Here is a 14425-nt window from a genome sequence, read left to right as displayed (position 1 = left end):
TATATGTTTAACAAGTTTGAATGCCTAGCCTTGTTAATTATGCAATCTAATTTGTAATTATGATTAATTTGTTGAAAATTAGAATAATTTAGAATTAATTTGATTTTCATAATTAATTATAATTTAATTAGATACCTATGATTAAAAACCACCATAAAAATTGTAAATTTATGTTAAATTTTAAATTTTTATGACCTAGACTTGAATCCATGTTAATCGGAAATCAATTGAATAATAAATTTTCGACTTTTCGCCCTAAAATTATGAAATTAATATTATTTATTAATTTGTCATTAATTTTGAATATAAATTTTAAATTTTTTATGCGATTCGCTCATATAACTTGCACGCACAAAGCAATGGACGCTACGTGTTACCCTTAAGGGGTGTTGTATAGTGCGGGCATGTGACGACGAGCAAGGGAGCTCGTCGCCCATGCGGTACGAATGCAATGAGCAAGGCCATGGTGCACGAGCACAAGGCAGCAGCCCTGCCTTGTGTCGTGGGCTGTGTGCAATGGGCGAATGGGCGAGGGCGAGAGCAAGGCACGAGCAGTCGCGTGTGGGCAGCAAGCGAGCTGCGCCACAGCGCGCACTGCCTCGCGCAAGCGTGCGGAGCCTCGCGCGCAGCGAGCGTAAGCTCGCGTGCCACGAGTGCTGCGCCAAGCATCGATCGCTCGCGCGCAGCGAGCGCTGTTGTGCGTACGACGAGCGCTGCGCCCAGCGATGGCGTGCGAGCGCTATTGTGCGTGCGACGAGCGCTGCGCCCAGCGATGGCGTGCGAGCGCTATTGTGCGTGCGACGAGCGCTGCGCCCAGCGATGGCGTGCGAGTGCTTGTTGTGCGTGCGACGAGCGCTGCGCCCAGCGATGCCGTGCGGGTGCGTGTTGCGACGTGCGACGAGCGCTGCGCCCAGCGATGGGCTGCGGCAGCATGCTCGTGCGTCGAGCGCTGGCGCGCGCAGCGAGCACCAGCTCGCGTGATGCCTTGCGATGGTGAGCAGCAGCGATGCGAGGCAGCGCATGGGCTGCGCGCACATGGCCAGCGATGGCTGTGTGCGTGTGGCCCATGGGTGTGCGTTGCGTGGGATTGTTGCGTTGCGATTAGATCGTTTTGAAATTTTAATTTGAAATTTTCAGTTTACGTAATTTTAATTAATTTTAAAATTAATAATTTAAATTATTTTTTTGGATTTTAATTTTGAATATTGTAATTATAATAAATTTTATTTATTCTAATTATTTTACTAAAATTAAAATCATGAATTAATTTAAATACGACTGAAATTAAATTAAACTTTGTGGATTCAATTATAAATTTATATGAGCTTTAAATTTTAATTAAATTTGTATGTTTCCGGTTTGACTAGAAATACATTTTTATGTTTAAAATTAGTAAAGCATATGAATTTATTGGTTTAAGTGGGAGCCCCTTTTAGTCATAAACTCTTGATTAGGTCTACAAAACCTTAAGGTTAAAACAACTTGATTAGAATTAATAAGGACTGAATAATTTGTAGATTATTGGTGCCCTTGATTAATTGATGCAAATGTTTATGTGATGCATAATGTGTTTTACTAACCAGCTATGTGGGCCATTCATGTTAATGAATGGATGAATGGTATATATTGTATATGTACTGTTTTGCAGGTTATGAAGTGACTAGTATGGCCCAAATAAGATAGAAAATATGGTCTGCGTACCATTAATTTGAATGTAATTGGTCTAAAGGACCAAAGTTCTTTTTCAATTCAAATATGGTCTGCGTACCATCAAATAGTTGTAATTAGTTTTAATTATAGCTTATTCTATTTGAAGAAAATGGTGCCTCCCACGGAGATTTTCAAGACGGACTTTGAAGTTAAAGTTTCAAGATGAAGTTGGGCCATACTAGATCACAATTATATCTTATGCATGTTTTAAGTTATTTATTGCTTTTAAATATGTCTTAAAATGCATGAGATCAAAGCTTGATTATGTTGCATGATTAAGGATTTTAGTTCACTTAAAATCTAACCAACATAGTAAGAGCCTTAAGTTCCAAACTTAAAAATTGAGTTATAAGGTGCCATGCCAAAATATACACTTGCTTGGATATCCTTTACATCAATCTAGTAATAGTTTTCGCTCAGCGAGGTGTTACTTATTGGTCCTAAAGGGGCAAGGTACACAAATAATTGTGAGTACATGTTAGTTTTGGTGAAACTCAACGATATAAGTAAGGAGTCCTTTTATGTCGTGGCAAAATCGATAGGTTTACCTAATAAGTTCTTAGACGTACCTATCAACCAAGAGTAGTTTCTAGACTATTAGCAAAAGGCTTTTGCTTACCTAAAATGTTTTAGAATTGAGTCGACAAACTGTGCTTAATTCTTCAATGGTTTTAGGGTCTTGGAATCATTTTATTCACACCTGCCGGAACAATAAATTCGAATAAAATGCTAATAACTTGTTTAAATTGCATGATTGCTTTTCAAGTTATTACTCATGATAAATGTTTAGACTTTGCATGCTTCAATGTATGTTTTAATTATTGTTTATAATTAAATATCTTGCACTGCAGTAAATCCTTTTAGAAAGGTAACAGTAAATTTCCTCGATTGGTAGTGAATCCAAGAACGATTCACGGAAATGAGAGAAAATGAGCAATTTAAAATGTACGTTTCTTTTCGCGACTTTTATGGTTGTTTTCGAATATCAAAATCGAATGGCAAACCAATTGGTGCTTGTGAATTCAAAATACAATGTAGTTTTAAGATCATAAAGCATTGAGTTTAAACGCTCAGCTTTACCAATGGTTAACAACCTAAAATCTTTTTTCCATTTAATTCTCGAATGAGTCTAGTCCCTAGACATTCGAATAGATCGATGCTTAGAGAACTTTAGAAGCTTCTGGTAAGATCATCTAGTTGAAACAAAATATTCAACATAAATTAAAATGGTAAAGAACCTTGTTGGTGACATTGGACATGTCTAACAAAGTATAAAAGTCAATACAAAAGAATTCAATTCTTAAGACTATAAGAAAGGGTACAAGAAATAGGAAAACAAAGGAACAGATGACAGGAATTTACAATTCCGTTTCTACCTATAAGTTTATGTTTAAAGAGAAGTGACCTAGGAATCAAACTTCCTTGGTATCATATACCGCTTGAGGTTCTTACTTCGGTAATAACTCAAATAATGGAAGCTAGGCTACACTAATGGCCTACAAGTGGGAAATGAAGCATGGCAATGCTACATTAGTTGTAGGGTCATATAGTTTGTTTTAAGTCCTTTCAAAGGCTGGAACTTAATGGCTATTTTGTTCCATAATCAGCATACCTAAATTTCTGTTTTCAAACACAGAAAGACTCACATTCAAGAAAAACAAAAACAATGTTTGTTTGTTTATTTGAATGAAATGGTCAATTACGGGTTGAGTCAATATGCTTGATTAAAACAAACAACTCTTTAACAAATAAGAACTTTACTAGGTTCAAATCAACCCCTTGATTTGAGTTCCACTAATCTTTGGCATTGTTTCTTAGACCATATCAACAAGTTAACATTCATAAGCTCTATTTTAATGGACTTTTGAAAGTTAATTGATTTCTAAATCAATTTAAGACAACTAGTCTTACTTGTTGAAAGTAACAAAAGATATGAACTATTGTTAGAACGCCTAGACAATAGAGTTCAAAGCTAAAGAAAGATTTTATGACTTTATTATTTCACACAGATTTGAGTGAATATAGGTTTATTTACTCAATGTGATATAAGTTTGAATCTGTTTGGCTAGTTCAAAGATTCAGAAGTATAAATCCCACTTGGCAAGAAATCATAAAGATCTAGGTTAGATCATGTTGATGATTACTTGAGACCAAATATGATCATCAATGATTGTGTGTTGTAATTTCACAATCTAGGTCCATAAGATATGGCATATCTTAGTTGGAATAATCGAAGTCAATTAGTACTTGATTCGATTAATGATGAATCATAAAGACTTTTCCTATAATTTCTAAAACAAAATGCTCAACTACCACCAAACTAAACCAAATTCGTCAAAGCTATTGAAAAGTAATTTCAGAATATCTTTTCAATAATATATATCTAAAGAGTTGCTAAACTCAGTGGGAGCTTAGTGTTTGTTATTCAACAAACTAAGGCCCAAGTCTAGATATATGTTTCATTGTTATTTATTCAAATGAGACACAAGGGTATTGTTTCTACCACGAATTTTTGAGAACATAATGTTTGTTTGCTCGAAATAATGTCCTTTTGGAGATTCGTTTCCAAAATGACAAGTGGGAGAAAATAGACCTCGAAAGTCTTCGAGGCGAACAACAAACATAAACGGACATTCCGGAGGCTTTTCGAAGTGCTTCAGAAAAACCAAACTTATTCTTTAAGGACTTTAGAAGTGGCTTTAAAGAATAGACATCTCTTAGAAGACTTTACAAGTGCTTCAAAGAGAATAGAATATTCAAAGGACTCTCAAAGTGCCTGTTGATATTCTATTGTTTGATGTTCTATACCCAAGTAGGCATAGAGTTCAAGTCACTGGAACTATGAGATTCTTCTATTAGATAGTGAAGAAACCTACAACTTGCAGTCAAACTATTATCATATAGATTAATGAGTTTGTGACTTGTAAGAAAGCTATGACGAAATATAGATTCCCTAAAATGGTTAGAGGCCATATATAGACTATATGTTTAATTGGTTAAAGGCCATAAAACATACTCAATGTTTTGATGACAAAATTGAAATTTTGTTGATTTGCAAGAATAGTTTCACACCTATTGGTTGCAAGTTTGTTTTAAGGATAAAACCATCAAACATGAAATTGTGTTCACACACAAAGCTAGATTAGTTGCTAAAGGTTACAAGCAAATTCATGGCATGGATTGTGTTGAAACCTCATGCATAATCGTAATACACAAGTCTATAAATCAAGCAATGATTGCATATTGGTACATATGGCAATTGGATGACAAAACGTATTCCTCAATCAAATGTTGGAAGAAAACTATGTACATGGCATGTCATAGGATTTGTGGATCCAAATAAATGCTTGAAAAGGAATGCTAACTTATGAAATCTAAGTACAGATTTAAGCAAGCAATTGGGAATTGGAACTGTATTTTAGTGAAGCTAATAATCATTTTAGTTTCATAAAATATACATGATTCTTATAGATATATAAGAAGTTTAGTGGGAGTACGTAAAACTTATTTGGTCCTATGTGTATCACACATATCTCTCTATTGTGAAATAACATTCAAATGCTAATGACTTAGGTTTGAAATTATTCATCAATGATGGACCAAGGCGAAACTTAGTACATACTGGGTATTAAGATCTATTTACAAAGATCTTATGATATTGTTTAGTAATGGCATTTACTAAATCAAACACGAAAGACTCCATTGGAGATATTCGATCCATATGAATAAATCTAAGTAATGAATGTTTGAACTATGTATAAGCATTTACTAAGTTAAACATCAAAGAATCTAATGAGATTCTTCACCTATATTATATGTCAAAGAATTTAGTTGGATTCAGTATCTACTGTAACTGAATGAGCTAAAGTTACATGAATAGAATTCAATTGGGAATTATTCTGCAAAAGAATTTATCATGTATATAATATAATATGAGGATCGCCAAAAACGTATCGTATGACTTTAGGCATGACGAACATATACCAATCTCTATTGATCTAAGTGAAGATCAACTAGATTGAGATCAAGAACACTTATGGTACTTGAAAAGGTACATAGGAATAGTTCTTGATTCAAGGAAATAAAGATATGCTAAATATTGATGCTACACGCATAAACACTGGCAAAGGATCAAGAAAAGACCCTTTGGAGTTAACCATTGACAAGGACGAGCTATAGAGCATCGTGTTTTGAAATGGCAACATGGATTGGAGACCATGAGTTGTTGCGTGGGAAATTAAATATTAATTTCTATGTTCTAAGATACAACTGGAAAGTCTTCCACATATCTGTGAACTGCTTGGATAAGTAAATCCAAACAAAGCATCACTAGCAACCTAAACAGTTGAAGTAAAAGTACTTATTGCCTAAGAAGCAATAAAACAGGGTTGTTTGTTTATGTTAAAGAGTTCTTCACTGAACTTGGGTAGATCATATGTCTTCTGACTTGATGGTTCTTCATTGCAAGATGCGTAGAACTACTCTTGTAGCTAGAAGGAATAGATCACAAAATAAACACACTCAAAAGATCTTATCATCATATCTCGAAGAACATTCGATGAAAAGGATATTAAGATTGGCAAAGCATGATAACTAAACCTATGCAACAAGTGAGAAGCAACACTCACATTGTAGCACTGGAAATCAAGCATAACTTTGAATTCCATGAAATGTTTTAAAGATGGGTCAGAGGCCCATGGTTGTAAAACGTTGGGGTTGAACATTTATCATATATGAAATATATTTTTCATATTCCATTTAATCTTGGTTTAGTATTAAATGATGAGTCCCTTCAATTTGACGATATATTCAAGATAGACTGTCAGGACCAGTCCTGTGACTAAGAAATGTCTATCAAGTGAACTTGAATGTCAAAGGTTGAAAATGGTCCCTAGTCGGAGTTTTCTATAAAATTGGACGCATAGAAAACGTTAGACGACTAGAATGCAAGATGACTAGTAGTTATGTTTCTTGAACTATGTGGACATGGCAATGTCATAATCATTTGCATAGATACTTACTTTGGGAAGACTAGTATCGGACAAGACCTATGAAACTTTACTGTAAGAGATGAAAATCTGTCATAAGTAAATTTCATTAAACTTATTAGACACTAAATCCTCAATACCTGAGTGATTTGAGATTACTTGTTTGAGAACTGGTTGCTTTGACGTTGACCAACCGTCGCACCGTAAAAGGAGGCTATAAAGGCAACGCTCAGGTAATCACCTATCAAACGAAGTCTAATCTCAAGATCGCAAGATTGGGATTGTCCTCCCATAAATCGGGATGAGATGCTTAAAAGTTGTACAAGGCCACTCGGAGAGCTAGAAACTGTGAAATGCATGGCCGTGCTCGGATGAATCATAGGCAATGATTATCTGTTTATTTGATCAGTTGAACTCTGAAACCGAGAAACACCTCTGGACATAATAAGGATGACAACTCTTACCTTATGTTCAAGAGCAAGCATCGAGCGACAAAGGAATTAGGAAATGCACACTTGTCCCTAAGGACAAGTGGGAGACTGAAGGAAATAATGCCCTTGGTCCAAGTATGCATTCAATGTTAAGTCTAATAAATGCGGTTCAGTATTAATTAACAAGTTAATAATTCAGTGAGATCAAGTGAGCTGAATGCCTAACTAGAGGCCGCTTCAGTTCAAGGGGAATTAATGATATTAATCCACAGCTTACTCTTGACTGAACCCGTAGGGTCACACAAATAGTACGTAAACGGATCAAGTATTTAATGGCATTAAATACTCCATCTATGGATATTCGGAATCGACGGATCTTGGTTTCAGTGGGAGCTGAGATCGTCACAGGCAAGAAATGAATACTCCAAAAACGATGATATTGCCGGAAACGGAAATATGGATCGTATCGGAAATATAAATATTATCCAAGACGTAGATGTTGCCGGAAACGGAAACATGGTACGTATCGGAAAATATTATCGGAAATGGAAATATTGCCGAAATCGGAAATATTGCCGGAAACGGAAATATTGCCAGAATCGGAAATATTATCGGAATCGGAAAATAATTCCGGAAACGGAAATATTAAACATTTGTTCGAAACGGAAATTAATTCCGGAATCGGAAATATTAAATGTTGTTCGTATCGGAAATAAATTCCGGAATCGGGAATTTAATCGAAAGCGTATCGTACGAATTAGCATCGGACGAGGCTCGCTAGACGAAGGCCCAGCACGAAGCCAGGCCATCGCCCAGCAAGCCACACGCATCACCAACACACGCCAAAGCCTCGACCAGGCCCAGCGCAAGCCAGGCCCAGCCAAAGCCATGGGCGCGCGCGGACAGTAGCATGGGCCGTGCGTTGTGCGCTCAGCGTGGGCCGCAAGGCCTGCGCGGGTGTACGGTGCTCGTGCGATGCTCGTGTGCGGATCCTAAAGCTATCGGGATTCGATAAAAGATTAAATCCTAAACCTATTAGATAAAGTTTATTTAAATAGAGTCCTAGCAGGATTCTAATTAAATAAATTAGTATCCTAATAGGATTCCAATTCCTTTTCCATACCTCTATAAATAAGGGCCTAGGGTCATTATTTATATATAACTTTTCAAGTATTCAAAGCTAGGATTTTTAAGCAGAAAAATCAGCCATATCTCTTGCCCATTTAGCCGAAAATAAGTAGTACCTTAAGGGCGATTCTAGTTGGTCAATCTTAAGGCGGATCCGGACGTGCTGTGGACTATCTACGGAGGGACGACACTTGGAGTCCTAAAGACTTGTTCTTGTTCGGTTCGGGCGCAGCTAGGGAAGGCACGCAACAAAGAGTATGCATCTAAACTATGCTAAATGATTATGTGTAAATAATATGTTTTCCTGGCTTTATGGTTTTTCCGCATGATTTATGAATTGTCATATGTATCATAACCTAACAGTGGTATCACGAGCCTCTTATTATTTTCATAATCTAAATTGCATGAACATGGTTAAATATTACAAATTTGCAAGAATTAAAAGGGGTGATTAATTTTCGTAATTGTTAATTAATTGCAAATTGCGTTTATTTAATTATACGTACGCAGTTTTTCGGCAGTTTCTTCGTTACTCATCCAAATCGAGTGATTTTTGTGTCAATTCCGCATGTAAAAGGCATTCTAAAATTTTGACAAAAGTAGTTTTTTTTGGCCGAACCCAGAATTTTCAAATTCGAAGCCTAACTATGACTTTTCGGAGGTTTTAGTTTTTCGAATGCAAAATTTCGTAAATTTAAGATGTTAAATTAAATATTTGCGATTCTTGTTGATAAATCTTGAATTTTTGATTGACCTACTGTATATGTTTAACAAGTTTGAATGCCTAGCCTTGTTAATTATGCAATCTAATTTGTAATTATGATTAATTTGTTGAAAATTAGAATAAGTTAGAATTAATTTGATTTTCATAATTAATTATAATTTAATTAGATACCTATGATTAAAAACCACCATAAAAATTGTAAATTTATGTTAAATTTTAAATTTTTATGACCTAGACTTGAATCCATGTTAATCGGAAATCAATTGAATAATAAATTTTCGACTTTTCGCCCTAAAATTATGAAATTAATATTATTTATTAATTTGTCATTAATTTTGAATATAAATTTTAAATTTTTTATGCGATTCGCTCATATAACTTGCACGCACAAAGCAATGGATGCTACGTGTTACCCTTAAGGGGTGTTGTATAGTGCGGGCATGTGACGACGAGCAAGGGAGCTCGTCGCCCATGCGGTACGAATGCAATGAGCAAGGCCATGGTGCACGAGCACAAGGCAGCAGCCCTGCCTTGTGTCGTGGGCTGTGTGCAATGGGCGAATGGGCGAGGGCGAGAGCAAGGCACGAGCAGTCGCGTGTGGGCAGCAAGCGAGCTGCGCCACAGCGCGCACTGCCTCGCGCAAGCGTGCGGAGCCTCGCGCGCAGCGAGCGTAAGCTCGCGTGCCACGAGTGCTGCGCCAAGCATCGATCGCTCGCGCGCAGCGAGCGCTGTTGTGCGTACGACGAGCGCTGCGCCCAGCGATGGCGTGCGAGCGCTTGCGTGCGACGAGCGCTGCGCCCAGCGATGGCGTGCGAGCGCTATTGTGCGTGCGACGAGCGTTGCGCCCAGTGATGGCGTGCGAGTGCTTGTTGTGCGTGCGACGAGCGCTGCGCCCAGCGATGGCGTGTGGGTGCGTGTTGCGACGTGCGACGAGCGCTGCGCCCAGCGATGGGCTGCGGCAGCATGCTCGTGCGTCGAGCGCTGGCGCGCGCAGCGAGCACCAGCTCGCGTGATGCCTTGCGATGGTGAGCAGCAGCGATGCGAGGCAGCGCATGGGCTGCGCGCACATGGCCAGCGATGGCTGTGTGCGTGTGGCCCATGGGTGTGCGTTGCGTGGGATTGTTGCGTTGCGATTAGATCGTTTTGAAATTTTAATTTGAAATTTTCAGTTTACGTAATTTTAATTAATTTTAAAATTAATAATTTAAATTATTTTTTTGGATTTTAATTTTGAATATTGTAATTATAATAAATTTTATTTATTCTAATTATTTTACTAAAATTAAAATCATGAATTAATTTAAATACGACTGAAATTAAATTAAACTTTGTGGATTCAATTATAAATTTATATGAGCTTTAAATTTTAATTAAATTTGTATGTTTCCGGTTAGACTAGAAATACATTTTTATGTTTAAAATTAGTAAAGCATACTCTTTAGGTTTCGTATGTGAACACAAACTCTACACGAGCATGACCCGCAAGCGTGTAGGCCATGCCCGCGCACAGCCCACACGGCCGCTCGGCCCACGCGAGCTACAAGCCCACGCGAGCTGCAGCAATGCTCGCAGCCCATTGCTGCGCGCGCTGCGCACGCTGCCATGGCCTGCTGGGCCTGGCCTTGCGCTGGGCCTGGCGTGGCCTTGGCTGTTCGTGTGGCGCGCTTGGCTTGCTGGGCGATGGCTTGGCTTCCTGCTGGGCCCTCGTCCGACAGGCCTCGTCCGATGCTTATTCGTACGATACGCTTCCGATTAAATTCCCGGTTCCGGAATTCATTTCCGATACGAACAATATTTAATATTTCCGATTCCGGAATTAATTTCCGTTTCGAACAAATATTTAATATTTCCGTTTCCAGAATTATTTTCCGATTCCGATAATATTTCCGATTCTGACAATATTTCCGTTTCCGGCAATATTTTCGATTCCGGCAATATTTCCATTTCCGATAATATTTTCCGATACGTACCATGTTTCCGTTTCCGGCAACATCTACGACTTGGATAATATTTATATTTCCGATACGATCCATATTTTCGTTTCCGGCAATATCATCGTTTCCGGAGTATTCATTTCTTGCCTGTGACGATCTCAGCTCCCACTGAAACCAAGATCCGTCGATTCCGAATATCCATAGATAGAGTATTTAATGCCATTAAATACTTGATCCGTTTACGTACTATTTGTGTGACCCTACGGGTTCAGTCAAGAGTAAGCTGTGGATTAATATCATTAATTCCACTTGAACTGAAGCGGCCTCTAGCTAGGCATTCAGCTCACTTGATCTCACTGAATTATTAACTTGTTAATTAATACTGAACCGCACTTATTAGACTTAACATAGAATGCATACTTGGACCAAGGGCATTATTTCCTTCATTCTCCCACTTGTCCTTAGGGACAAGTGTGCATTTCCTAATTCCTTTGTCGCTCGATGTTTGCTCTTGAACATAAGGTAAGAGTTGTCATCCTTATTATGTCTAGAGGTGTTCCTCGGTTCAGAGTTCAACTGATCAAATAGACAGATAATCATAGCCTATGATTCAGCCGAGCACGGCCATGCATTTCACAGTTTCTAGCTCTCCGAGTGGCCTTGTACAACTTTTAAGCATCTCATCCCGATTTATGGGAGGACAATCCCAATCTTGCGATCTTGAGATTAGACTTCGTTTGATAGGTGATTACCTGAGCGTTGCCTTTATAGCCTCCTTTTACGGTGCGACGGTTGGTCAACGTCAAAGCAACCAGTTCTCAAACAAGTAATCTCAAATCACTCAGGTATTGAGGATTTAGTGTCTAATAATTTTAATGAAATTTACTTATGACAGATTTTCATCTCTTACAGTAAAGTTTCATAGGTCTTGTCCGATACTAGTCTTCCCAAAGTAAGTATCTATGCAAATGATTATGACATTGCCATGTCCACATAGTTCAAGAAACAGAACTACTAGTCATCTTGCATTCTAATCGTCTAACGTTTTCTATGCGTCCAATTTTATAGAAAACTCCGACTAAGGGACCATTTTCAACCTTTGACATTCAAGTTCACTTGATAGACATTTCTTAGTCACAGGACTGGTCCTGACAGTCTATCTTGAATATATCGTCAAATTGAAGGGACTCATCATTTAATACTAAACCAAGATTAAATGGAATATGAAAATACATTTCATATATGATAAATGTTCAACCCCAATGTTTTACAACCATGGGCCTCTAACCCATTTTTAAAACATTTCATGGAATTCAAAGCTATGCTTGATTTCCAGTGCTACAATGTGAGTGTTGCTTCTCACTTGTTGCATAGGTTTAGTTATCATGCTTTGCTAATCTTAATATCCCTTTCATCGAATGTTTTTCGAGATAGGATGATAAGATCTTTTGAGTTTGTTTATTATGTGATCTAGTCTTTCTTACTTAAATAGTGGTTCTACGCATTTTGCAATGAAGAACCATCAAGTCAGCAGACATGTGATCCAGCCAAGTTCAGTGAAGAACTTTTAATGTAAACAACTCAGTTTTATTGCTTCTTAGGCAATAAGTACTTCTACTTCAACTGTATAGGTTGCTAGTGATGCTTTGGTTTGGATTTACTTATCCAAGCAGTTCACGGATATGTGGAAGACTTTCCAGCTGTATCTTTGGAACATAGAAATTAATATTTTAATTTCCCACGCAACAACTCATGGTTTCCAACCCATGTTGCCATTTCAAAACACGATGCTCTATAGCTCGTCCTTATCAATGGTTAACTCCAAGGGAATCTTGCTTGATCCTTTGCCAGTGTTTATGCGTGTAGCATCAATATTTAGCATATCTTTATTTCCTTGAATCAAGAACTATTCCTATGTACCTTTTCAAGTACCATAAGTATTCTTGATCTCAATCTAGTTGATCTTCACTTAGATCAATAGAGATTGGTATATGTTCGTCATGCCTAAAGTCATACGATACGTTTTTGGCGATCCTCATATTATATCATACATGATAAATTCTTTTGCAGAATAATTCCCAATTGAATTCTATTCATGTAACTTTAGCTCATTCAATTTTAGTAGATACTGAATCCAGCTAAATTCTTTGACATATAATATAGGTTAAGAATCTCACTTAGATCCTTTGATGTTTAACTTAGTAAATGCTTATACATAGTTCAAACATTCTTTACTTAGATTTATTCATATGGGTCGAATATCTCCAATGGAGTATTTCGTGTTTGATTTAGTAAATGCCATTACTTAATCCAAAACAATATTATAAGATCTTTGTAAAATAGATCTTAAAACCCAATATGTACTAAGTTTCGCCATGGTCCATCATTGATGAATAATTTCAAATCTAAGTCATTAGCATTTGAATGTTATTTCACAATAGAGAGATATGTGTGTGATACACATAGGACCAATTAAGTTTTACGTACTCCCACTAAACTTCTTATATATCTATAAGAATCACGTACATTTTATGAAACTAAAATACTTATTAGTTTCACTAAAATACTTATTAGTTTCACTAAAATACATTTCTAATTCCCAATTGCTTGCTTAAATCTGTACTTAGATTTTATAAGCTAGCTTTCCTTTTCAAGCATTTATTTGGATCCACAAATCCTATGACATACCATGTACATAGTTTCTTCCAACATTTGATTGAGGAATACGTTTTGTCATCCAATTGCTATATGTACCAATATGCAATCATTGCTTGAATTATAGACTTGAGCATCACGATTATGCATGAGGTTTCAACACAATCCACACCGTGAATTTGCTTGTAACCTTTTAGCAACTAATCTAGCTTTGTGTTGTGAACACAATTTCATGTTTGATGGGTTTTATCCTTAAAACAAACTTGCAACCAATAGGTGTGAAACTATTCTTGCAAATCAACAAAATTTCAATTTTGTCATCAAAACATTGAGTATGTTTTATGGCCTCTAACCATTTAAAACATTTGAGTCTATATATGGCCTCTAACCATTTTAGGGAATCTGGGTTTCGTCATAGCTTTCTTACAGGTCACAAACTCATTAATCTACATGATAATAGTTTGACTGTAAGTTGTAGGTTTCTTCACTATCTAATAGAAGAATTGCATAGTTTCAGTGACCTGAACTCCATGTTTCTTCACTATCTAATAGAAGAATCTCATAGTTTCAGTGATTTGAACTCTATGCCTACTTGGGTATAGAACATCAAACAATAGAATATCAATAGCCACTTGAAAGTCCTTTGAATATTCTGTTCTCCTTGAAGCACTTGTAAAGTCTTCTAAGAGATGTCTATTCTTTAAAGCCACTTCTAAAGTCCTTAAAGAATACGTGTTCGGATTTTCTAAAGAACTTCGAAAAGCCTCCGAAATGTCCATTTATGTTTGTTGTTCGCCTCGAAGACTTTCGAGGTCTATTTTCTCTCACTTGTCATTTTGGAAACGAATCTCCAAA

Source organism: Spinacia oleracea, chromosome 3, assembly GCF_020520425.1.
Source record: "Spinacia oleracea cultivar Varoflay chromosome 3, BTI_SOV_V1, whole genome shotgun sequence".
Lineage (NCBI taxonomy): Eukaryota > Viridiplantae > Streptophyta > Magnoliopsida > Caryophyllales > Amaranthaceae > Spinacia > Spinacia oleracea.
Note: the sequence above shows the minus strand (reverse complement) of the source record.